We start from the raw sequence: 27,048 nt of genomic DNA, 5'->3' as shown, positions 1-27,048 counted from the left end.
ATATCAGGTGTATAACCTCTAAATATTATAATCAACATCATTGTTATCGTCTACGATATGCCACTGTCCATAACTAACTAAACCTTGCAGTGTAAAAGAAAATAGATATATCCTAATTATAGTTAAATGAAATTCTCGCCTACTAACATTTAGTCTACTATACAAGGCTTGGAGTAGTTTTGAGTATTTTAAGTTAAGTGGAAACTGAACATGGTATTTTAGGGGAGAGTCATAACGCAAACTATTAGACTCGAATATCATTTCTCCGTCCCAACACAAAGCAACCCTAACAGTTGGAACATCCCCCATTTTTGACTAATTTAGAAGTACAAAATGCAGAAGTTGGATGAAACTTAGAAATTGAATAAAATGTAGATGTTGGATAAAATTTTGTGTTTTCCTTTCATCCAAAATCGTTATTATATAGGGTTTGAATGCGTTTGTATCAGATGACACACGAAATTAGTGTGTCATGCAACTTTACGTCAAATCAAGTACGGTTGAGCAGTAGAATCTACTGATTTTAGCTCAAATGAAACTTTACTTCAAATCAACTATACTTGCATATGCTTGCATAACGCATGAAATTGCTACGTTATACTTGCATAACGCAGTAATTTACTGCGTTAAGGGTGCACTAAAGTGGTCAAACACATGCATTGTGTTGTCAGTTAGTGCATTGTGTTGTTAATCAGAGTTGTCATTTAGAAACGTGTTAGGGAGTGTTATATTGACAACACAATGCACTGATTGACAACACAATGCTAGCGAGTGTTATATAATGTAATTGATACAAACTACCAACCACACAAAATCGAGCTATTATGTCATTTTTTTAACCAATTTGAAATTATTAATCATCTTACATCGTTCTCTCCAAGAGACATATTCGAAGCAATGGGTAGCACATGGGAATTGCGGAACAATTTGAATACTCGAATAACTCGAACGAGAGATACGATCAACTTTACAATAATACAATGAGAGATGAGTGGAATTGGCGTGTTAGGGAGGCTGCAACACTGGAACAAAACTTGAGGGAATTTGGGCTTAAACGGCCAAAAAGTGCTATGTCAATGCTTCGTGGCACTCCACAAAAGTTTAATTTTGCTCTTTATCGTTTTCGTGAAGAGAATAACCGAATGCAAATACGTTTCATTAGGGCTGGATATAGTCGAAATGGTTACATCACATCCACGTGGGACTCGAACTGTGAGTTGTCCGATGACAATGATTCCTCATGATATTATCAGTATTTGTCTTAAATAAAGTAGGTAGGTGGGGTCATAGTAATGATCCCACAACCTATTGAGTTTGATACCTATATAAGTAGCCTTTTGCTACTTAGAAAACTACTAAAAATTCAATGTCGTATAGCAGAAATGTAGATTGGTCGGTATTCTTTCCAAAGTAGCCGAATAGCAGCAGTGATGACAGCTCAAATCATAACAACTATTCCGGTGATTCCTCAACTGATAACAGTGAATTCGTGCTAGACGATTTGAAGCCCCACCTTTTAATAGAGCGTAATGACGATTTTCGCGAGCTGAAACATTCAGATCCATGTAAATATTGTATTGGTTTACATCATGAATGGGCATACCGGTACGCCGAATCACAACGTCTTGTTCCCCCACCCCCACAAGGTCAATGTTCATCATATTGGCACCAAGCATGCTTCCACATAGTACATAAATGAGATGCGGTGTTCTTCGGGTCATAGGTCGTCAGGACACAGGGTAGTCTTCCTTAATAAGCTTTGGGTAGGTCTGAGATATCCAAAGCTCGTCTAAGTATGAATTTCCTAGTTCAGCGGGGATTTGGCTTTGATTTATCCTAGTTTTGCTAGAGTGGGTTTTTACAAAGACCGGGAACCCGAGCGGACAACTGGGGCTGAACCGTTAAGGCTGTTGGATGACCACGAACCAACCCCGCCTCATAACGGTTTCAAAAGAAGTGTTTTGATTTTTTAGTGAAGGTGCGACCACGTGCTCCGCGAAGTCTCCTTTGGAACAAAGTGTAAAATAAATGTCAGGAGTGGCAGAGTTATGATATGCATGTAATGACAAATCATTATTTTTCATTCCTTCAAACCGTAGAACGACCTCCTACCCTCTTCCATCATCAAGAACACCAAGGTAAGCATACTCTAATTATTCCAAGTCAATTCTAATACATATCATTATAATCTAAAAAATAAATCATCATTCCAAAACTAGGGTTTTCAAGAAAACCCACCTCAAGGTTCAAGAATCAAGATTTAGGAAATCTTCTCCAAAACTCAAGTCTCTAATTCAAGTTTTGGAGCATTACCAGGTATGTAGAGTTATGTGATTAAGTATTTATCCCCGATATGTATAGTGTAATATAATTTTTAACTTGTATAGGGAGTTTGGTATTAGTTGTTCCAATTTCTCATTTGAGAATTTGAGACAGATAAAATTTCCTTAGGTGTGATCCGTGTCTATAGTTTTGAAAAATAGTATACAACCCTAGAATAGAGTCAGATAAGGAGGAAAAGTTAGAAATAACCTTATGCTTCACTTTAGTACTCAGAGAAGAATTAGATAATGTGATGCTAGCAAGTGGTTAACAGAAGCATAGTAAGTAAGTTTGAATAGATACAGTGAATTAGAAATTTTCAGCAGAGTTAGTAGAAGTACGATTTGAGTACTTAGTCAAGTCAGCACTACTAAGTGGGTAACTGTCTGAATACACCGAAGGCGTGTTAGAACCCAAAGATTTTAAGTTAAATTTGAGCTGTAGAAATTGGTGAAAGAAGAAAACCATCTAAGCAGTAAGAGAGCAAGCTACAGAAGAAGAGCCTTTAAGAGTTATCAGAAAAGAGTTTTCCTCAGGACTAACAAAGCTAGTATGCCAGTTATGTACATTAGAAACCCGTTCATTTAAGTAATCTAGTTTTCCCAGTAAGTAAGACTTGCTTGAAGTAATTCGAAGAAATGAGTCGTCGCTATTTTAGAGGAAATTAGTGAAATCACTAGATGACCACTTATCTCTAACTCAAGGGATCCACAGGCTTTAAACGTCAGATTTTGAACTAACGGGGAGATCGTGCGATAAGGTGTCGATATAGACTATGTGTTTCGTAAGTTGATAGGTGTTAATGAGATTATGTCAGAGGATTACAGTTTCATGTAGCCAAGATAAGGTGCATAGAATGTGATTTTTGTCATGCTGTTGAGATCAAGTACTAGGTAATTATGTTATGAGATAAAGTTCTAGATCGAATAGCGGGTTTTAAGGGTAGAACGGTTCCAATTCCAGAGTAATTCATGTACTATGTGGTACTAATGCCCAGAGGTACTCTACTCGTGCCTTTCGTACCCATATCATGCCCATGTTAGAGATTGATACTCCGCGTTTAAGATACAAGAATTAAGACTTCATACGATAGTAAGTTATGCAAGGGAATGTCCTTTCATGTCTGGCACTTCTGGTGTGCTCATGTCTAAAGTTAAAAACCGCATTCAGGTCTCACGTATCTATCATGCTTTTATACTCATGTCCATGTTCTAGCATCTAAGTGCTTTTCAAATCTGATGATCATCTTAACCCCTATGATTATGTTATGCATGTTACCACATACTTGTGCCCCAGTTCATTTCGCTATGCATTCCACTTATAGTGGTATCGTAACAATGATTTTGTGAGATAATAATGAAGGTGAACCAAGATGGATGTCCTACCCATGATTCTATGTAATTCGTGCTTATGTTCCTTTAGCTAATGTTTTACGATCATGATGACATGATTCCTTTTTCCTTTCGCTAAGTATCTAGGCCTCGTTATGTTCAAGGTGACTTTCTACCCATGTCTTAGATGCTCGAGGAACGAGTTATACATGCCTATAATCCATTCTTTCATGTGCCTTATTTATAACAAGGGCGTTTACTCACGGTGATAAGAGTAAGCTATGTTGAACCATGTCCTATTCTTTCGGTATATCTAAATCCTAAAGGTAATGTTTTATCCATGCCTTACGTCTCTGAGTACTCAAGAGTTAGCCTACAATTGTACTCCACGCAAGTCACACTTATGCCTTAGTCTTACTTCAATGCTCATGAACTCAAGTCTATACGCCATGGTATGCATATACTTATGTGAATGCCATGTTTTTCATGTACCCATGTCCCATGTCATGCTATTCATGCTATTCACATTTCATTCCATATGAATCACGTTCCCATGTACGCATGTTCCACGTTACGTCATCCATGGACAATGCACCATGTCATGTCTGTTCTCTAAAGCAAAGTATCTCATATGAATAGTACTAATAATTTCTTTTCTCTCAGTTCTTTATAATTCGCTCATGAGAATGAGCAAGATGAGCTAAGGTATTCATAATCATGATTAACAGCTAACAAGATAATCAGAAGTCAGGTGCATTCTTATATTCAAATAGATATATTTTCATGTGCCCTATGGTACTTATCTCGGGAGTATTCTACTCAGATTCGACGTATTCATGTTATGCCTATGCTAGAGATTTATGAACACCTATGTTAGGATCATATTCTTGTTATACGACTCAAGTCTGTCGCATTCACATCGAGTTGCGCTTACGTTCAAAGCCTAAGTCATACTCCTATCTCATATTACCATGGTGACATATGAACGTCTGTGATTAAGTCTCTAAGTATCCAAATCCTACACGCGCTTAGTATTCAACCCACATGTTGTAACAATCATGTTTCGACATTCAGATCCCATGTTACGATATCCATTTTCACACGTATTCGTATCTCATGACAGTTTAGCACTCATGTATTCATGTCATCCAGTCTTCGTGTATTTATGTCCCACGTCATGCATCTCATGCCCGGGTAATCATGTCATGTTCGTTCCTACGCATTTCTTCCAAACCCCATGTATAGTAATCATGTAATCATTCAGCCAATATCCGTGTGTTCAAGCCAGCTCAGTATTTATGTTAGATACATTCAAGATTCAGTAATCACGTTATGTCACATCATGCGTATTAAGATGCTATGTGAGTTGTGTGTTGGTACTTTAGTTAGTTGGCAGACGTTTGAGAAATGTCGTGAGGGTTCGAATTATGAAGGAAGTCCTGCCATAAATTTTGTAGATTCCAGAGTTAGTAGCGATTCTTAACCACTAGTCATAAATCGAGGAAAAATGTTTCATGATTCTCATTCATGTAGGTGCTACTCAGTTTCATGTTGCCCATGTACATGTTTCCATGTAATCACGTATTCAGTTCTCATGATCCATGACCATGTTCCCATGTAACCATGTCAAGCTCTTATGTTTTACGTCATGTTTCTTTCATGTTCACCTATTCAAGCCATGTCCAGCCCAGCCATATTTTTAACCATGACCCATCATTCGAGGACGAATGATCCCAAGGGGGAGATATTGTAACACCCCGTACCTTTAACCTAAGCTTTGATCATGATCGCAGACTTAGAAAATCAGATAAAAAATGTGGGAATTGGAATTTCCCTGTTCAGTTGTAAGATGGGGGTTTACGCCCATGAACAGTGATCGTATTTCAGTATACGGGCCGTAATTCAAGTCGTAAACTGGTACCAAGGATTTCTGAGCATTCTGGAATTTGACATTTGGATGTCAAATGGTTAAATACGGACTGTATTTCAAAATACGGCCCGTATTTCAAACAATATTTGGAAGTAGGGAAAACTTCCTTGATGAAAGTTGTAGAGCTTTGAAATACCTTTCCAACGGTATATTATGGGGGTCAAACAGACATCTGTGCAAAGAGCTATGACCATTTTATTGAAGAGACGCAGTGCAGTCCGTATTTTAAAATACGGACCGTATTTCAAAATACGGTCAGTATTTCAAAATACGGCCAGTATTTTGCTGGACGTAAAATCCAATTTTCCAGAACAGTATATATTCGTCCATATCAGTTCAAATCATTATTTTTCATTCCTTCAAACCCTAGAACGACCTCCTACTCTCTTCCATCATCAAGAACACCAAGGTAAGCCTACTCTAATTATTCCAAGTAAATTCTAATACATATCCTTGTAATCTAAAAAAGAAATCACCATTCCAAAACTAGGGTTTTCAAGAAAACCCACCTCAAGGTTCAAGAATCAAGATTTAGGAAATCTTTTCCAAAACTCAAGTCTCTAATTCAAGTTTTGGAGCATTACCAGGTATGTAGAGTTACTATCTACGTGTGGGAACATCATTGTTCTTCCCCACGCCTCCTAATCCATAAAGTATGAAACTTTACAAAACTAGGGTTTCTATTCTATACTATGCTCATGATAACCCTAGGTCCATGTCCATGATTATATTATTATATGAATTGCTATGATTCTATCATTGTGTTTTTAATAACTCCATATGATTATTGAGAATCAGTCCGTAATCCATGAAAACCCATATCTCGTATTCCATGGGTTCTTGCATGCATGTTTTTAAATAAAAATGATTATTTCATGAATATCCTACATGTCTACAAGTTTTCATGCAACTATATTATATAATTACATTCATGCTATGATACAAGATACATACATACTAAATACAAGTTATTTCATGAAACCATATTTACAAGTTATTTCATGAAACCATGTTTACAAGTTATTTCATGAGACCATGTTTACAAGTTTTTTCATGAAATCATGATTACAAGACAAGTACAAGTTAGTTCAAGAAAATCATGGGCGTCTTAGCCAACTACATTATGTTCATGTTTTTGGGAGTTGCACGAATTACCGAGAAGGCTCAGATAGCCTGAAACTATGTAGCCACCATAGGACAAGGATCGCTCCGCCCAGTTAGGACGATACCTTAATTTTACACTGAATGGATCCATCAGGCACGTTACCACCTTATACCCTGGCAAGGTATGAGGGCTCTGCTGGTCCGGCGAGGTACCAGACTCCACGTACCCACGTGGTGATATCACATGTCGGTTTATGAAATGCTCTCCCTACTTATCATGTTTTACTTATGTTATATATATATGTACTCATGCTCATGTCCAGGTTTTCAGTTCCACTTCTTATCATGTTATTCCATGTCCCATGTTATTTCTTTCAGTTGCTTTACATACCAGTACATTCAATGTGCTGACGTCCTCTTTTATTGCCCGGGGGCCTGCATTTCACGATGCAGGTATTGATTTACAGGACAACAGATTTGCTCGTTAGGACATTGCTCGTATCAGCTTTTGGTGAGCCCCATCTCATTCGGGGTTGTGCCTTTACTTCTATTTATGTCAGTTATGCATTTAAGGTATGCCGAGGGCCTTGTCCCGGTGAACAGTTTAGCAGACGGATTCGTGTCAGAGGTTTCATAGACTAGTCAGTTGTCATGTTCAGTTGAGTTGGCCTTAATGGCTACATTACCATAATTCCGCATTCATGATATAATAATAATAATAATAATAATAATAATAATAATATTTTCAGACTTATGATTATTGAACTCTATGTTTTCACAATTCATGCATGTTTACTTTATATTCCGCATCAGTTCATGTCCCATGTAGACTCAGCAAGTCATGTGGTTCGCTCGGTCACATGCAGCAAGGCACCGGTGCCGTGTTATGCCCAAGCCATGGTTCGGGGCGTGACAGAAGGATAATAATTTTTTGGTGAAAGTATTAATGGATTCTGGCCCCAAATTTATCTCTGTTAGTCTTACAAACGAGGCCCAAGACCAAACTTTTGAAATTTAAATCTGGTCTCGTAGCAATTTGGTGGGCCGTGGCGCAAAACTTATTTTTTTGTTGGTTTAGATTTTATCAAAATCATGCCAGTTTTAAAAGCAAGACATAATATACATTTTTTTATTTGATTTTCAGTTTGCCATGATACCAAAAAACCTTTTTTTATTATTATCCACAAATTGGTTTTATTAAAAGAATCGTGTCCCCTTTAATGCTAAGTGAAAACATTGATGAATAATTTTGATAAAAATCGATTAGGTGCTAACACTTACTCGAGTTTCTAAATCCAATTTGTTTCTTTGTAGGAAAACATCTGTTTTTCTTTATTTTAGAAATTCTCTTTGAAAGTGAGAAAAATAAAACGGGTTTTGGAAATTCACAAAAGGGGCCTAAAGTCCAACTAAACGGCTTAAGTACCGTTTTCCTAAAGCGTTTAGTTCCAACCATTTGGTTTCCAATAATGTTGTGAGTTTTTACTAATACAAATATGAAGACAAACAAATCATATAACAGGAATAAAAACAAAACTTAGGGTGTACCAAGCCCCTTAACCATTTCTCCCATGGTTGGGCCTTCATGGATATATATTAGCTTCCCCTTTTCTCGTACTTGGCAGAATTTTGAAAGAATTGTCCTATTGGGACTTAGGCCCAATATGGAGGTTGTATCCCTGGCCCAAGTGGCCATGCGAAGAGTGAGATGGCGGGGGGGGGGGGGGGGGGGGGGGGGAGGAAATCGGTAAGACTAAATCATATGGAAATTCACATAATATACATGGAAGATATACACATATGATAATAACATTGAGATAGAAGTAGCCAAGCTACCCTAGCATGATATTTTTTCCATAATGCATTAGTGATGTATGGGCTGAGTATGTTGGAGTGGTATTAGGGTGGTTGCCACCCTCCTTGTTCCTAATGTCGCACAAGATCCAAGGGGTTTCATCGAACCCCAGGCATGGCAGGCACTGGGGGAAGGTTTGGCCCACCCCAAGTGGTCCTCAACCTTACCACAATCAATCACAAGTGCATAGATAAGGTCCAGTATCACTGAACAGCTTTGGCTTTCATCCCAAGATGGAGTACAGATATAACTCTCTTAATAAACAAGACATTACTTCATTCCTACATTCAATCACTATCCTTTAATCATCACGAAAACAGGGGCAGGTTCATCACATCATGCATTGTATTTAGGCTAGGGATGGTTCATACCAAGTAAACTTATCAGCTTCCATACATATAAAATCTACCGCCATAGAAAATATCAATATGGAGTTCAATTACAAACTGCACATATATAATGAACCAAACAGACCCTAGTAGGTAAAGAAATGCATCCCAAGTCACAGTTTACAAAGGTCAAGTATAGACTGAGCAGGCAGGTATCATCATAGAGAGAGGCTAATCTTTAGTTCAAACTTAAAATACAAGAACCATGGCAGATAGGTAGGTGAAGTCCAGGTCCCAGTTGGATCAAACAAGAGGAGGGCACCAAGCAAGAATGTGCAAGCTACACTTATAATACAAAGGGGTGTGCCTAAAATCATTTATGTCTCTTTGGGTGGGATTCCTTTTAGAAAAGAAACTACATGATCTTTAACAATCTTAATGACTCTGTTTCAGTTTCAATCCTTGATTATTCAAGTTTCTTGCCTTCTTTTAAAGTCCTTCTCTTGGTATTCAATGAGATCATCGCAATAGATGCTCTTAGGTTCATTAGTAAGCTTTCACTAAGCCACCTATCAATGCATGTTGATTTTATCCAAGTCCTTTTGGGTCCTAGTAACAAGATCCACATGATTTTGAAAGATTTATGCAATCAGCATACACCACCATGGGCATATGAAAGTGCCATGGTGCCTTTTATACAGAGGGCAAGAGGGGTTAATCCAACAGTGCCATGATTACGCCCTTTTTAGATCCCTTCTCAAGGTACCTTTTGAAAAAAGACTCTTCCGAGCCATGTGGTTTTAGCTTATACTCAATCTTTTATAATCACAAAGAACAGTTGCTACCAGGGATTTATTTACAAAAACAAATGTCTTAACCAGTTCAAATGCATAGACCTATGAATGGACAGGATCATTTAGGCCAGGATTAGGATCATTTTAACTACTAGAAGCCAACAAAATCCATATAGAATCATAACATGAGTCAAGGTGCCATCAACAAGTTCATTAGATTATTTCATAAAATTGACTTAGATCAACCTAGGAATCCAACAGATTGTCATATTACAAACTTCACTTGGCCAAATCATAGAAAATGAGTATGAGGCAGTCAAGAAGACAAGGATAACTAGAACATCTAGGCAGAGTATTAGAGGTCCAGCCCAAACACAAATTATTGAAATAATGGACAGCAGGCCAATTTCCAACTTTTGTCTTAAGCTAGTTACATTTCAACAGAACTCATGTGAGGAATCTCATGACTAAACAGCACAGGCTAGACTGGCAGTTTGATCTTAGGTATGGCATGGTTACTTTCTTTTTGAAACATTCAGAAACTTCAAAATAAAACACAAAAGGGGATTCAAATAAGCAAACTGCCAAATGACCATGAACCAACTCTCATTTTAATAGAAGTACTTTACTACCTAAACAAGACGAAACTTTTAAGTTTTTGGCATAACAAGATTCACAGGAAAGGAAAAAGAAGAGGAAAGAGGAAAGGTAGACATCAACTGGCAAATGAAACAAGTCCCTAAGCTGTTACACCCCGTATCTTAGAACTAAGGTTAGACTCGTATCATTAGAGTTTTAGTGGAAAAACTGAAGGTTTGAACGTTTTGCGAATATTTGATAGGCCTATTTTGGGTAGCCAGAACTTCTAGATTAGTTGGGAATTTGGGAAATTACCCTCAATGAAAGTTGTAGTACGTAAAAATACCTTTCTAACGATATAAGGACCAGGCCAATCAAAGATCGGAGAAAGGATATATGACCGTCTTAATATGGCTAATAGTAAGGCGCTTAAAATTCTATAGAATCAACTAAGTTTTCGATACGTCTGCCTTCCAGTCCAATTTCGTGAAAATACGTTGCGAATTTGAGGAACCTTAAGACATGAAAGTTGTAGCCCTTTGAAATATATTTCCAACGGTATATTATGGATCCTGAACAGAGCTATGTACAAGAAGTTATGCCTATTTAACAGAACACTGTACAGAACCGACACAGGTCGCTTGTGAGGGCGCGTGCGATGGCCTTGCGTCGCAGGCAGATAGAGTATGTCGGTTATGAATACAGTAGCAACACGTTCATGCAAGTAATTTAGTTTTTCCCAGGTATTTCATTCACCAGATTCCACGAAGATGTATCATGATCCTAAGGAGAATTATTGGTCGAACGATATGAAAAAGAATGTGGCGGGGTTTGTGTTTAAGTGCCTCAAATTGACTGCAAGTGAAAGCCAAACACTAGAGGCTTAGTAGCTTAGCTCAGAATATAGATATCCCAGTTTGGAAATGGGAGATGATAAATATAGACTTTATAAGAGGTCTACCTCATTCAGTTAGAAGGCACGACCCGATTTGGGTGATTATGGACAGACTTACGAAGTCGGCACACTTCTTGCCTGTTAAGACGATAGATTCAGCACCAGACTATGCCAAGTTGTTATTCGAGAAATCCTTCGACTTCATGGGACCCAGCGTCTACTTCAGATCATGGTGCCCAGTTCATAGCAAGCTTCTGGAGATCATTTCAGAAATGATTGGGTACCAGGGTTAACCTCAGCACAACGTTTCATCCGCAGCCCGATGATCAGACAAATACGCTATTCAGATCTCATGTTATAATAGTCATGCCAGTCCAGTATTCAGTTAATCCAGTATTCAGTCAGCTTAGTATTCATTTAGTTCAGTAGACATTCAGTTCAGTATCTCAGCAATACAGTAATCATGTATTCATTCAGTTTAGTAAGCATGTGTCCTTGATTTCAATGGTAATTGGGATGACCACCTGCCTCTTATTGAGTCTACTTACAAAACTAATTACCATGCTAGTATTGGGATGGCACTGTACGAAGCTTTGTATGGGCACAGATGTAGGTCACCGATTGGTTAGTTCGAAGTTGGTGAAGCAGAGTTGTTAGGACAACACTTGGTCTATCAGGTTATGGAAAGGAGAAATTAAGTTAATTCAAAAGCGTTTGAAAACAGCTCAGAGTCGCCAGAAGTCTTACACAGATGTGAGGCGGAGGGACTTAGAGTTTCAAGCTGATGATTAGGCGTTTCTTAAAGTTTTGCTTATGAAGGGAGTTATGGGGTTTGGTAAGAAGGGGAAGCATAGTCCCGCTATGTTGGACCATACATAATCCAATGAAAGGTTGGTCAATTGGCTTATGAGCTTGAGTTGCCACAAGACTTGACTATTGTGCATCCAGCGTTTCATATATCCATGTTGAGAGAGTGTGTGGGAGACCCGTCATTGGTTGTCCCGACTGATAGCATAACAATCGATGATAGTTTGACTTATGAAGAAGTCCCAGGGAAAATTCTTGATCGCCAGGTTCGCAAATTGAGGAATGAGGAGGTAGCCTCAGTAAAGGTTTTGTGGCGAAGTCAGAAAGTTGAAGAGGCTACAAGGAAGCCGAGAAAGACATGAAGCCCAGATATCGCTATCTCTTCGTAGAATCAGCAGGAAACGGTAAAGGTATTGTACTTCCCCTCTCAGATCTTTCCTTCTACAGTTTCCACATTATCAGTATTCAGCCAGTTAGATAGTCAGCTTAGTAGTTATTCAGTTCAACAGATAATTAAGTCCAGCCCCTTTTAAGTTCAGTTTTCATGTGCCCATGTCAGTTGGTGTGCACATGTCTCATCAGTCTCTTTTAACCAAGACCGTCATTCGAGGACAAAAGATCCCAACGGGAAGATAATGTTACACCCCGTATCTTAGAGCTAAGGTTAGACTCGTATCATTAGAGTTTTAGTGAAAAAATTGAAGGTTTGAACGTTTTGCGAAAATGGTTAATAGGTCTATTTCGGGCAGCCAGAACTTCTTGATTAGTTGGGAATTTGGGAAATTACCCTCAATGAAAGTTGTAGCACGTAGAAATACCTTTCTAATGATATAAGGAACAGGCCAATCAGAGATCATAGTAAGGATATATGACCATCTCAATATGGCTAATTGTAAGGCGCTTAAAATTCTATAGAATCGGCTACGTTTTCGATACGTCTGCCTTGCAGTCCAATTTCGTGAAACTCCGTTGCGAATTTGAGGCAACGTAAAACATAAAAGTTGTAGCCCTTTGAAATATCTTTCCAATGGTATATTATGGATCCTGAACAGAGCTATGTACAAGAAGTTATACCCAGTTTACTGAACACTGTGCAGAACCGACACATGTCGCGCGTGCGGGCGCGAGCGATGGCCCCGCGTCGCTGGCCGATCGCACAAAAACACCCTCTCTAAATATTGACCTACAGGGGGTCGTGCGCTACATGTGCGTCGCTGCCCCATCGCATAACAGGTCGGGTTTTGGGTCAAAAGTCGGGGTTTCGCGTTTTAAGTTATATTTAAGCTTGGGGTTTATTTCCCTAACACCCCCAGTCACAAAAAATCACCCTAAAGTCAGAGGAAAAAAGTTCCAAGCCTCAAGAACCCTCCAAGTTTATCATGATTCTAGGTTGAATTCAATCCCTAGTCCCTTTCTAACTTGAGTAAACCCTTCTAATCGATAGAGTTGTGAGTGGGACATTATTGTTGGGCGTGGAAACCCTAGAAATCGAATTCAAGAGGATTGAACTTCAAAAAGGTAATACTTCTACTCTATAATCATTTATAGTTATGAATTGATGAGTTCTTGGGAGAATCGTAAATGGGTTTGATAGAGAATATCATATGAACTATGCTAGGGTTTTGGATTATTAACTTAGAATTGTTGTAGTCACATGGGTGATGAAGAATGGTGTTACTTTCATCAAATTGAGATTGTAGAATAACCTAGAAGTAATAGAATGGAAATTAGGTGAAGAAACACCATTAATGGAGATTGTGGAGCTTTATGCCCACCAAGTGTTTGATAAAGTGCATAGATGACCCAAGCATGGATATTATTGCTAATATAGTGTCCCTTTGACTTGTATTGATATAGGGTTGACGAACGTTGTATTACGCTCAAAGGCTGGAATTAAGGTATGTGAGGCTAACTATCTACGTTAGGGAATGTTCATGATTCTCCCTACGCCTCATTCTTCATACTTGTCAGTAATTTGACTCAAAATAAGTTTTGCCCTAGTTTCATAATATGTTGTAGAACTGTTATCTTCTAGGTTGTAGTTACAGAATTCGTTCATGGTTGTCAATTTGAATATCATGAACTCAGCGCGTAATCTTTATAGACTTATGTATTGTTACCACATGAGTCTCAGTCTAGAAATTCAGTATGCTGAGAAACAGGTAGTGTTTTCAATTCAGTCCAGCAAGTCTATTTCAGTTCAGCATTGTTCATTGTTATTACGGTCTCAGTCCTTATTAATTAACCATAATTAACCATATGTTATTTTTCCCAAGGGCACAGCACAGTCTTGTGTATACGTATACATGGCCGAGGCCATTAACTGACACACTACTAGGTCGAGGCCATAGCGTGCATTTATTATTGGGACGAGGCCCCACATATACAAACACAGATAATACAAATGATTCAGATACAGAGAAGGGAGTATTCATATCTCTAATTCGTTGCTATTACAGTTACAGTTATCAGTTTCAGTTTCAATATTTTATTGCTTGAGTTGCTTAACATACCAGTACAATTCAAATGTGCTGATGTCCCTTTTTTTTATTGCTTGGGGGCCTGCATCTCGCGATGCAGGAAATGATATACAGGTTGACGACTCAGCTATTTAGGAGTGCACGTATCAGCTATTGGTGAGCCCCTAATTCCTTCGAGGCATTGTCAGATATCTAGCTATTTCAGTTTATAGACAGCTCTATTATTCAGTATTCTAAGAGGCTTGATAGACACAGTCCAGACAGTCAGATATTTATTATGTTAGCCATATTGGCAGTTGTTCAGTTATTTTGGTTTAGTCATGTTGGCTATGTTAAGATATTTCAGATTGTCTAAGTATTTCCGCATTATGATCTCAGTCAGACTTCTAGTATATCAGCATGTTTCGTTGCTTTTCGCATTCAGTTATGTTTTGATATCACATGTTGATTCAGGCAGCCAGTTAATTCGCTCGGTCACATGAAGTCAGGCACCGAGTGTCGTGTTACGTCCAGGCCTAGGTTCGGGGCGTGACAAAGTTTGGTATCAGAGCCCTAGGTTCAAGTGTCTTAGGGAGTCTATGAAGTCGTGTCCAGCGGGGTCTTTTTTATATGTGTGAGGGCACCACACATATAAATAGTTGACCACCAAGACATTCAGGATTGTCTCATTTCTTTTTACTCTAGATCATGCCATGTCTTAGAGCAATAAGCAACCTTCTCTTCCAATCAAATTACCTGTGTTTCGAATGCGCAGGCGACGAACAGATAATTCAAGGTCCAAGTAAGGATGTTTACCCATAGGGGGTACAATTGTGAAGTACTTACTGGTAACAAATGAGACTTGAGGTGTTATTGAAAGGTGAATAAAGTGTAAGTTGCCCGAAAGCGGGTGTTGTATAATGAATGGGAAGTTGAATAATAATGATGTTCTTGAGAAAGCAGAATGAGAGACAGCAGGAAGAGGATAGCAGAGAAATTAGAAAAGGAGCTAAGTCTACGGGAAACGTAAATCATGGAGAATCTCAGGGAGGTGGAGGTAGATAGTTTTCTACAGTTGCTCATCAAGACCCACTCCATCTGCAGCCAGTGCACTAGTCTCGAGGTCTAGATATGATCAAAAGGGTCAGTTCAACTAGAAACAGATTTTAAGAGAACGCCTCTCAGTGACATACCAGTGTGAGCCACAGAAGTTTTCAGAATCTTATGTGCAACAAGTGTTATAGGAGACACCAAGGGGTGTATCGTTTGGGCCTTGATATGTGTTTTGGTGGCTCCTCTTAATTATCAAGCCCAGTCAGGTTGTAATACAACTAAGCCTGGTATTTCAGTTCTCAGTGAAGACTGCTTGGTTGCTTCAACAGGTCGTCAGGACAAAGGGGCATCCCAGTTATCACCACAGATGAAATTTTGTACTATGCCTGTTAATAAAAGAGATGTGTATGAAATAAGAACCATGAGCAAACGATATTAAATTTTCGGGAATGGTTTTAGTTTGTTTAAGTTTAGTCAGATCAGAATTAGAGAGTAGGATGGTTGTAAGTTGCTATAAGAAGTAATTATTATTATGAGATAGGGATATGTGACAGTTCTCTCTTAAGCTATGTGAGTAAGTGTTTATCCCAGATGTGTATAGTCTGATATGATTTTGAAGTGTATAGAGAGGTTGGGTTTAGTTGTTCTAATCTTTCATATAATATAGATGAAAGTTTCTTAAGTGTGATTCATCGTTCAGAAAAGATAGTATACGATCATAGAATAGTGTCAGATGATGAGGGAGAGGTAGAAATAACTTAGGTTGTTCAGAGCAGAATAAGAAAATATGAAGCTAGCAGGTGATTAACAGAAAAATAGTAAGTAAGTTTTGAGTAGATACAATGCATTAGCAATTTCAGCAGAACTAGTAGAAGTATGATTTGATTTCCTTAGTCAGATGAACAATGATTTAATTTTCTTAGTCAGATGAACACCTTAAGTGGGTGACAGTTCGGATACATCCAAATGTGTGTTAGAAACCAAGGGCTTAAATTAAATTCGGAGTAGAGTGATTAGTGGAAAAAGAAATCAGCTAGGACGTAAGAGAGCAAACTACAGAAGAATAGCCTTTAAGAGTTGTCAAAAAGGGGGTTCCCTAAGATTTATAGTGTGAGCAGAGTTAATTCGTTAAGATAGAGTATGCCGGTTATGAATACAGTAGCAACCCGTTCATGCAAGTAATTTAGTTTTTCCCAGGTATTTCATTCACCAGATTTCACGAAGATGTATCATGATCCTAAGGAGAATTATTGGTCGAACGATATGAAAAAGAATGTGGCAGGGTTTGTGGCTAAGTGCCTCAAATTGTCTGCAAGTGAAAGCCAAACACTAGAGGCTTAGTAGCTTAGCTCAGAATATAGATATCCTAGTTTGGAAATGGGAGATGATAAATATAGACTTTATAAGAGGTCTACCTCATTTAGTTAGAAGGCACGACCCGATTTGGGTGATTATGGACAGACTTACGAAGTCGGCACACTTCTTGCCTGTTAAGACGATAGATTCAGCACCAGACTATGCCAAGTTGTTATTCGAGAAATCCTTCGACTTCATGGGACCCAGCGTCTACTTCAGATCATGGTGCCCAGTTCATAGCAAGCTTCTGGAGATCATTTCAGAAATGATTGGGTACCAGGGTTAACCTCAGCACAACGTTTCATCCGCAGCCCGATGATCAGACAAATACGCTATTCAGATCTCATGTTATTATAGTTATGCCAGTCCAGTATTCAGTCAGCTTAGTATTCATTTAGTTCAGTAGACATTCAGTTCAGTATCTCAGCAATACAGTAATCATGTATTCATTCAGTTTAGTAAGCATGTGTCCTTGATTTCAATGGTAATTGGGATGACCACCTGCCTCTTATTGAGTCTACTTACAAAACTAATTACCATGCTAGTATTGGGATGGCACTGTACGAAGCTTTGTATGGGCACAGATGTAGGTCACCGATTGGTTAGTTCGAAGTTGGTGAAGCAGAGTTGTTAGGACAATACTTGGTCTATCAGGTTATGGAAAAGAGAAATTAAGTTAATTCAAAAGCGTTTGAAAACAGCTCAGAGTCGCCAGAAGTCTTACACAGATGTGAGGCGGAGGGACTTAGAGTTTCAAGCTGATGATTAGGCGTTTCTTAAAGTTTTTCTTATGAAGGGAGTTATGGGGTTTGGTAAGAAGGGGAAGCATAGTCCCGCTATGTTGGACCATACAGAATCTAATGAAAGGTTGGTCAATTGGCTTATGAGCTTGAGTTGCCACAAGACTTGACTATTGTGCATCCAGCGTTTCATATGTTCATGTTGAGAAAGTGTGTGGGAGACCCGTCATTGGTTGTCCCGACTGATAGCATAACAATCGATGATAGTTTGACTTATGAAGAAGTCCCAGGGAAAATTCTTGATCACCAGGTTCGTAAATTGAGGAATGAGGAGGTAGCCTCAGTAAAGGTTTTGTGGCGAAGTCAGAAAGTTGAAGAGGCTACATGGAAGCCGAGAAAGACATGAAGCCCAGATATCGCTATCTCTTCGAAGAATCAGCAGGAAACGGTAAAGGTATTGTACTTCCCCTCTCAGATCTTTCCTTCTACAGTTTCCACATTATCAGTATTCAACCAGTTAGATAGTCAGCTTAGTAGTTATTCAGTTCAACAGATAATTAAGTCCAGCCCCTTTTAAGTTCAGTTTTCATGTGCCCATGTCAGTTGGTGTGCACATGTCTCATCAGTCTCTTTTAACCAAGACCGTCATTCGAGGACGAAAGATCCCAAGGGGAAGATAATGTTACACCCCGTATCTTAGAGCTAAGGTTAGACTCGTATCATTAGAGTTTTAGTGGAAAAATTGAAGGTTTGAACGTTTTGCGAATATGGTTAATAGGTCTATTTCGGGCAGCCAGAACTTCTTGATTAGTTGGGAATTTGGGAAATTACCCTCAATGAAAGTTGTAGCACGTAGAAATACCTTTCTAATGATATAAGGAACAGGCCAATCAGAGATCATAGTAAGGATATATGACCATCTCAATATGGCTAATTGTAAGGCGCTTAAAATTCTATAGAATCGGCTACGTTTTCGATACGTCTGCCTTGCAGTCCAATTTCGTGAAACTCCGTTGCGAATTTGAGGCAACGTAAAACATAAAAGTTGTAGCCCTTTGAAATATCTTTCCAATGGTATATTATGGATCCTGAACAGAGCTATGTACAAGAAGTTATACCCAGTTTACTGAACACTGTGCAGAACCGACACATGTCGCGCGTGCGGGCGCGAGCGATGGCCCCGCGTCGCTGGCCGATCGCACAAAAACACCCTCTCTAAATATTGACCTACAGGGGGTCGTGCGCTACATGTGCGTCGCTGCCCCATCGCATAACAGGTCGGGTTTTGGGTCAAAAGTCGGGGTTTCGCGTTTTAAGTTATATTTAAGCTTGGGGTTTATTTCCCTAACACCCCCAGTCACAAAAAATCACCCTAAAGTCAGAGGAAAAAAGTTCCAAGCCTCAAGAACCCTCCAAGTTTATCATGATTCTAGGTTGAATTCAATCCCTAGTCCCTTTCTAACTTGAGTAAACCCTTCTAATCGATAGAGTTGTGAGTGGGACATTATTGTTGGGCGTGGAAACCCTAGAAATCGAATTCAAGAGGATTGAACTTCAAAAAGGTAATACTTCTACTCTATAATCATTTATAGTTATGAATTGATGAGTTCTTGGGAGAATCGTAAATGGGTTTGATAGAGAATATCATATGAACTATGCTAGGGTTTTGGATTATTAACTTAGAATTGTTGTAGTCACATGGGTGATGAAGAATGGTGTTACTTTCATCAAATTGAGATTGTAGAATAACCTAGAAGTAATAGAATGGAAATTAGGTGAAGAAACACCATTAATGGAGATTGTGGAGCTTTATGCCCACCAAGTGTTTGATAAAGTGCATAGATGACCCAAGCATGGATATTATTGCTAATATAGTGTCCCTTTGACTTGTATTGATATAGGGTTGACGAACGTTGTATTACGCTCAAAGGCTGGAATTAAGGTATGTGAGGCTAACTATCTACGTTAGGGAATGTTCATGATTCTCCCTACGCCTCATTCTTCATACTTGTCAGTAATTTGACTCAAAATAAGTTTTGCCCTAGTTTCATAATATGTTGTAGAACTGTTATCTTCTAGGTTGTAGTTACAGAATTCGTTCATGGTTGTCAATTTGAATATCATGAACTCAGCGCGTAATCTTTATAGACTTATGTATTGTTACCACATGAGTCTCAGTCTAGAAATTCAGTATGCTGAGAAACAGGTAGTGTTTTCAATTCAGTCCAGCAAGTCTATTTCAGTTCAGCATTGTTCATTGTTATTACGGTCTCAGTCCTTATTAATTAACCATAATTAACCATATGTTATTTTTCCCAAGGGCACAGCACAGTCTTGTGTATACGTATACATGGCCGAGGCCATTAACTGACACACTACTAGGTCGAGGCCATAGCGTGCATTTATTATTGGGACGAGGCCCCACATATACAAACACAGATAATACAAATGATTCAGATACAGAGAAGGGAGTATTCATATCTCTAATTCGTTGCTATTACAGTTACAGTTATCAGTTTCAGTTTCAATATTTTATTGCTTGAGTTGCTTAACATACCAGTACAATTCAAATGTGCTGATGTCCCTTTTTTTATTGCTTGGGGGCCTGCATCTCGCGATGCAGGCAATGATATACAGGTTGACGACTCAGCTATTTTAGAGTGCACGTATCAGCTATTGGTGAGCCCCTAATTCCTTCGAGGCATTGTCAGCTATCCAGCTATTTCAGTTTATAGAGAGCTCTATTATTCAGTATTCTAAGAGGCTTGATAGACACAGTCCAGACAGTCAGATATTTATTATGTTAGCCATATTGGCAGTTGTTCAGTTATTTTGGTTTAGTCATGTTGGCTACGTTAAGATATTTCAGATTGTCTAAGTATTTCCGCATTATGATCTCAGTCAGACTTCTAGTATATCAGCATGTTTCGTTGCTTTTCGCATTCAGTTATGTTTTGATATCACATGTTGATTCAGGCAGCCAGTTGGTTCACTCGGTCACATGAAGTCAGGCACCGAGTGTCGTGTTACGTCCAGGCCTAGTTTCGGGGTGTGACATATGCTGTCATGCAGGTGCAAAGAGACAATATGGAATCTTCATAAACAAGTCACACGGCAAGCATTTTGGATTTTTCTATTCCAATTCTGAAAAAAATAATTACTTAGCAAAAGATTTACTCAAATCCCCTACTCCTCTAGTCTCTAGAAAGAGATCTTCTCATGAATATGCATAAAGTTTAAGGTAGTTCAGGCAGTTTCACCCTCCCCCCTTTCCTATTCAAATTCTGATAGACTGAATTAGCAGAGTAATGTCATTTTAACAACTAATGATCCATCATTCTGACTTCTTTACCCTCTAACAATCTTGTTTCAATACCTTCCTAGGCTCATTCTCATTATGGTTCCATCCATGATTTGCCTATTCAAAACCTCTAACAGCCTTAATGATTAGTCATTAAGGCTAAGTCCACTCAGTACCTCTTAACTCTGAACTTACATTATCAACAAACAGCTGGTTATTCTCATTACTCAAGTTTGATCAAGAGGTCATAGTCAAGTAAAACTCCAAGTATATTAATCTCCCAACAAAGAAAACATATCTTAGGCTGTTAATCTTGTTTTAGTCTAACTTGTTTACAGAAGTGAAACAATAAGCCAGCCAAATTCTCAGAAAGAGCAAGATGATTCATTATTTTGTGAAACATTGAATTCTTAATTTGCCTGTGTCTCTAGTCTTTTTCATCATATTTACCAAAGTCAAAAACAGTAACTGTGTCACGACCCAACCCCGTGGGCTGTGACTAGTGCCCGAGCTGGACACCCGTACACACTCACTTACCAGAATCGGCATACAAATGGCTTATCCAGATACGAAGGTCAGACGTCATCTCAAACGGTCGCATATAAACAAATGTATCACACAGAAGCCGGCAAGGCGGTCGTAAAACATATCGCCCCAAAAATATATATGGATATACATACAAGCCGATAAGGCTGTCACAGCAAATGGAACCGCTTAAGACATAAACCATATTAACATAACTGGACATCAACGACCCATGACCCACATACATGTCTACAGGCCTCTAAGAGTAACAAAGTATCATATGGCGGGACAGGGCCTCGCCGTACCCTGGAATATACATACATATATACAACGGAAGAGTCTATACCAGAATGTAGGCTCCAGAACAAGGGGAGCACTCCAAAACACTAGAATAGATGTACTAAGCTGGCGGGTCACCAGAACGAGCGTCTGTACCTGCGGCCATGAAACGCAGCCCCCGAAGAAAGGGGGTCAGTACGAAATAGGTACTGAGTATATAAAGCGTGAAATACAATAATCAGGATCATAACTGAAATAAGAAGTATGGAAAACGAGTTCAAGAATCAATATACCAAAATGCTTGTTTTTGAAACACAAATAATGCATATCAAAATCATGTATAGGGCTCGGGAACGTGGTCGCCACCCCCGTCACCGGCGCCACAGCACATCATACTCCAGAAGATTTCATATCCCCGTAACATCTCCGTAACACATCATAGCAACATAACACATCATAACACCATAACATACATAAACGGTACCCGGCCCGCTAGTGGGGGACTTGGGTAACCGTAACACATCATACTGCCGAATATAACATAGTGCGCACGATGACAAAACCGGCCCGGGACTCGGCGAAGGATATAATACCAGTATGCACGGGCAGAGTAGTGAGAAACTATATGCACATAAATCAATTTTTAAGACTCGATGGACAAGTACACTTACCGACACCTGAAGGATCACACGTTTCGAGTCAATCCGATTTAGTATAAGAAAGTTATGGGAAATTTACTATAGGAACCTTTATGAACAATTCAAAGCAATCCGAGACCGCCTACGAAAGTTACAGACATTATTCGCTTTAAAACTCTCTAAGAACGTATCGGAGCGATCCGAGCTCGTCTAAGAAAGTTAGAGACATTATTCGACATAAGACCTTTAAAAAAAACAAAGTTTTGTATACACGTTCATTATCCAATTATACAAAAGACCTAAGGACCATAGTTCGACTATATTAGGAGTGTAACATCAAGAAGTGAATAAGAATCGTCGACATGCTCAGATCTTATGAAAGGAGTTGGCCCGAGGTTTGTATCACATCTTAGTTACATCTAAGGCATGCCAAAAGAAAGAAAGGGTAAGCTTTACATACCTTGCCCGCTTCCTAAGCTAATCCCAACTCAAGTCTCGGGCTCCCCAAGATCTACAATAACGTCATTAAATACCAAACGTTAGCTACAAGTAGTTAGGAATTCAATCCTAAGCTAGCACTTGTCTACAGAAATTTGGGCAGCATTTCCCCTGTAAATTCAACAACCCCGAGAATTCAACTCGGCCAAATCATCAACAACAATACCAACAACCCTATTAACAACATCAACGATTAATTCAAAACACATTCTAACATTAGCAACTCCCTTTTACAAAATTCGACGGCATTCCATTTACATTCACCTCAACTACATACAATCAAGCTAACACCAATGCTCGCACACTCAATTACTAATCCGAAACCATTCAAACAAAACTCAAGAACACTTCAAACAATCCGCACAATATTCAAAATAATCTAACCAATATGCCACTCCACCCGAAACCTCCAAAATGCAACAATAGCAATAACAACACATTTCCTTCTTTCAAATTAATGAACTACACCAATAATTCACACACTAACAACATTATTTTCCATAAATACAAGAAGTGGTATTAATGTCGCATTAGCTTCTAAAACAACTCTCCGACAATTACAACTTCAACTAGAATTATTGAACTTTCATTTTCATCATAGAATCCATGACGACAACAACCAAAATACTAGATAAAATTAGTTCATTCCTTGCCATGCAAAGCAGCCCATATTCGGCCACCACCCCAACACACAAATTTCATGGTTTTCATCCATTTCCACACACTACAACATGTACAAAACATTCATAACATATGAAAAAGATGATTAAACCTTACCTTTCTTCACTACACTTCTCAACTTGGCTAGGGTGGTAAAGTGCACAAATAAGTGTTTTGCTTGCTCCAACAACTACTTCACATTAAAGAGGACCTTCCAATTGGTTGAATTGCTAGAAGAAAATAATTTTTGTGATCAAATTTTCCCAAGGCCTTGTTCGGCTATGCCATGGCCGAATGGCTTCTCTTTATTTTTCTCCAAGGTTCTTGAATTTTCCAAGGGATGAAGATGAAGAATATGATTAATTAGTCATCTTTTATTTACTTATATTAAGCATCCATGTGGGCCATAGCCCACACCATATTACACGGTCACTTGGCCCTTTTGTTCAAGAATTATAAGTTTTCCATAAATCACTTTTAACCCCAAATTTTCCTTAATATTTCCATGAGACACCTTGTGAATTTCCCTTTTTACCCCTAGCCTTTCTTAATATTTCCACATCAACAATTTTCATAAACAACTTGTGTGTTAAACAAGATAAAAAATTTAGCCTTGCCCTTAACTTATCGCAATTATCTTGAAATATCCGAATGTACAAAATACGGGATATAACAAACTGCACACTTATAAAGTTTAACAAGCTAATAGAGAAGATGAACAAATCACATAGAGGGTCAAACTTAAAGCATTGGTACAACAATGTAGCATCAACCATGGAACACATGATACATTTGCGCACACACTCTTTAGGCACTGCTATAAAATGATTCTCACTTAAGCATGGTAAGGTAGGAATAGGGTAGTCTTACTTTAAAAGGAGAATATCACAAATCAACAAATAGCAGTCTCAGATATGTTCAATAAGGCAAGTCAAGGAGTCTTCAAGCAGAACCAGAGATACTTAAGTCATGAATTCCCTTTTTGAGAATGGGTATTATCATGCCATGATACAAACACTACACTATTAATCCCACAAATGTGTCATAATGGTTTTCTAGTCCTAAGCAATGTCTATTGAATAGTCATGCAAACCAATTAGTACCCTAAACAGCCTTATAACAATCTAGATGTTTCCTAATTAAACTAGACCCTCTTGTTTCAATAAACACAGATTGATAGTATACTGAGATCCTTATCAAAATTCAAGACCACACAAGCCATTTTGGATTCTAAACAACCTAAAATACCTTTGCCAAGTTGCAGTACTGATTTGAGGCATCCACCCTTAAACCAAATAATCATATACCAGATTAAACATATAAACATAGCACCATGCTACAAAAGTCATCAACCAAGGACATTCTAACAATACAAATTAACTACTGACTTAACTACTAATTCATAAAATGACAAAGAATGTAAAAGGGAGCAGGGTATTATCTTTTTCCTGTGCAGCCCTTGTCAAGAATGGATTCACAAGCCTTTTGTGCTTCCAACTCAAACTCAACCACAACAAAAGAGAGAAAGTAAATAATTTTTCGACTAAGAGACTCAAACCATACCAAGAGGTCTTCGTTTGAGTCTAAAAATAATACTTTGCATATATTTCAAGTGTTTAACTTAAAATTCTAGCTTTCTTTGATTTTTTCTATTTTGAAAAACCTCTGCTTTGTTTGAAGGTTGGGGTTCTATTCTATGAATAGAACCCGGGGTTCTATTCTATGAATAGAACCCCAAGGCTGTGAAAACCTCGTAAAAAATCGATGTGGGATGAACTAGTTCTTGTTCTCACCTTTGCAAACGAAAATCTACTGTGGAAATTGTTAGATTCAAGAATGCATGGCCAAATCTGAGTATTGCTCTACTCGATCTGGCCCGCTTGTACTCAACCAATAAGAATCGAACAAAATAAAACAATATAATAGCGAAAAATAAAGAACAAATGCAGAAATCATGTAATAAATTTTAAAGCTAAAAGGAAAATCAAAGCTAAAAGCGACCTATACCGTGTTTGGGAATGATTTTGAGTGAGAAATCGTTGAATCATTAATGCTTATCACGCAAGAGGAGTGTACAAAGGTTGTGATGCCTTGTACTCTTTGCCACTTTGCCATTTCTGGCATGAGAGAGAAGGCACGAACCCTGGCGGCGCTAGGGTTAGGGTATGGGGACAGGGGAAGGGAAGGGAGAGAAGATAAGGGGTCGTTTGGTCGTGGAAATATGACGAGTGAAGGGGTTTTGCCCCTAACATCCGTGGCTTGGGCCGGGTCAGCCCCCATTAGGCTTAGACTCGGTCCGGCTGAAAAAATTGAAAAGAAAATGGCCCCTTTTCTTGTGTATACACCAAGTGTATACACATATATCTCATATATGTGTGTATACACCAATATAACTCATATATGTGTGTGTATACTTGGTCTGTATGCAAGGTATATCTAATTTTTAATTAATTATAATTAAAGAAGATTAAAACCGTGGAAAAAAAAAGTTGCCACGCATACTACAATAATAAAGAAAAGACAGAGATAAATTCAAAGGTTGGTTTAATTAATTGATGGGCCTGAAACTTTAATAAATTGGCCCACCATATTTATTTTAATTACGACCTTTTAATCTAATTTTGAACATATTATTTTAAATTAAATGCCAACAGGCTAATTTTTTATTTTTTTTTCGAAATATAAGATAATTCTTTTAAATGAAATAATAATTAAACTAATTGTGATCCGGGCAAAACCAAGAAAGAAAAAGGAAAGTATATATAATAAGGGACTCAGTTTTTTTTTTTTTTTTGCAATAATTAAATTAATTATCTAGCCTAATAAAATTATTAAAGGGCGATTATACTTATTTTTATAAAAAAAAAAAGAAAGGAGTAGTAAATAAAAGGTAAATAATCAATTACCTAAACTATTTAAATTATCCAAATTTTAGAGTTGGAAAAGAAAAGGGAAATGTCAAACAAAATAGTTTTAAATAATTCAACCATATATCTTGAAAAATCATTTATCATTCTCTAAACAAAACATGATGCACATAAAATCTTTTACTCATTTAAAAGGAAGAAATATTTATCTGGGCATTTTTTTTAGAAATCATTTAAGGCTATTAGAGATATTCAGCTTATTTACTCATTTCCCAGGGACCTCGAGTGGTTAAAATGACTTACGGGAGGTCAAAAATTAGGTGTCAACAACTATTACATAATACATTAGAAAAAAACATAGAAAATACATAATAGATAAAAAGTTAAACTACTAAAAATAAAAACAAACTACACAGGAAATAATAAACCTAGCCGACAATGCAACACTTCTAAATTACAAATAACAACAAGAGACCACAAATCATCCTCCAAAATTTCACTTTCTCTTTCAAAGGATTTGTCTAGCGTTGAGAGTCTAAGATTATCCTTAAAAAAAAAAAAACATCCGATTCTTTTAGCAACACCTCCAAAAGTTTGATTTTTTCTGGAGATTCCCTAAGTTGACACTGCAAATCAAACTTCACAGTATCTACATTGCTTCGTGAAGTCGCGGTATCTATATCAATTGGAGGCATTTTATACTTTGTCGCCACCGTTTTATCCGCG

This window comes from Lycium barbarum, chromosome 6 (genome assembly GCF_019175385.1).
Source record: "Lycium barbarum isolate Lr01 chromosome 6, ASM1917538v2, whole genome shotgun sequence".
NCBI classification, from domain to species: domain Eukaryota; kingdom Viridiplantae; phylum Streptophyta; class Magnoliopsida; order Solanales; family Solanaceae; genus Lycium; species Lycium barbarum.
Note: the sequence above shows the minus strand (reverse complement) of the source record.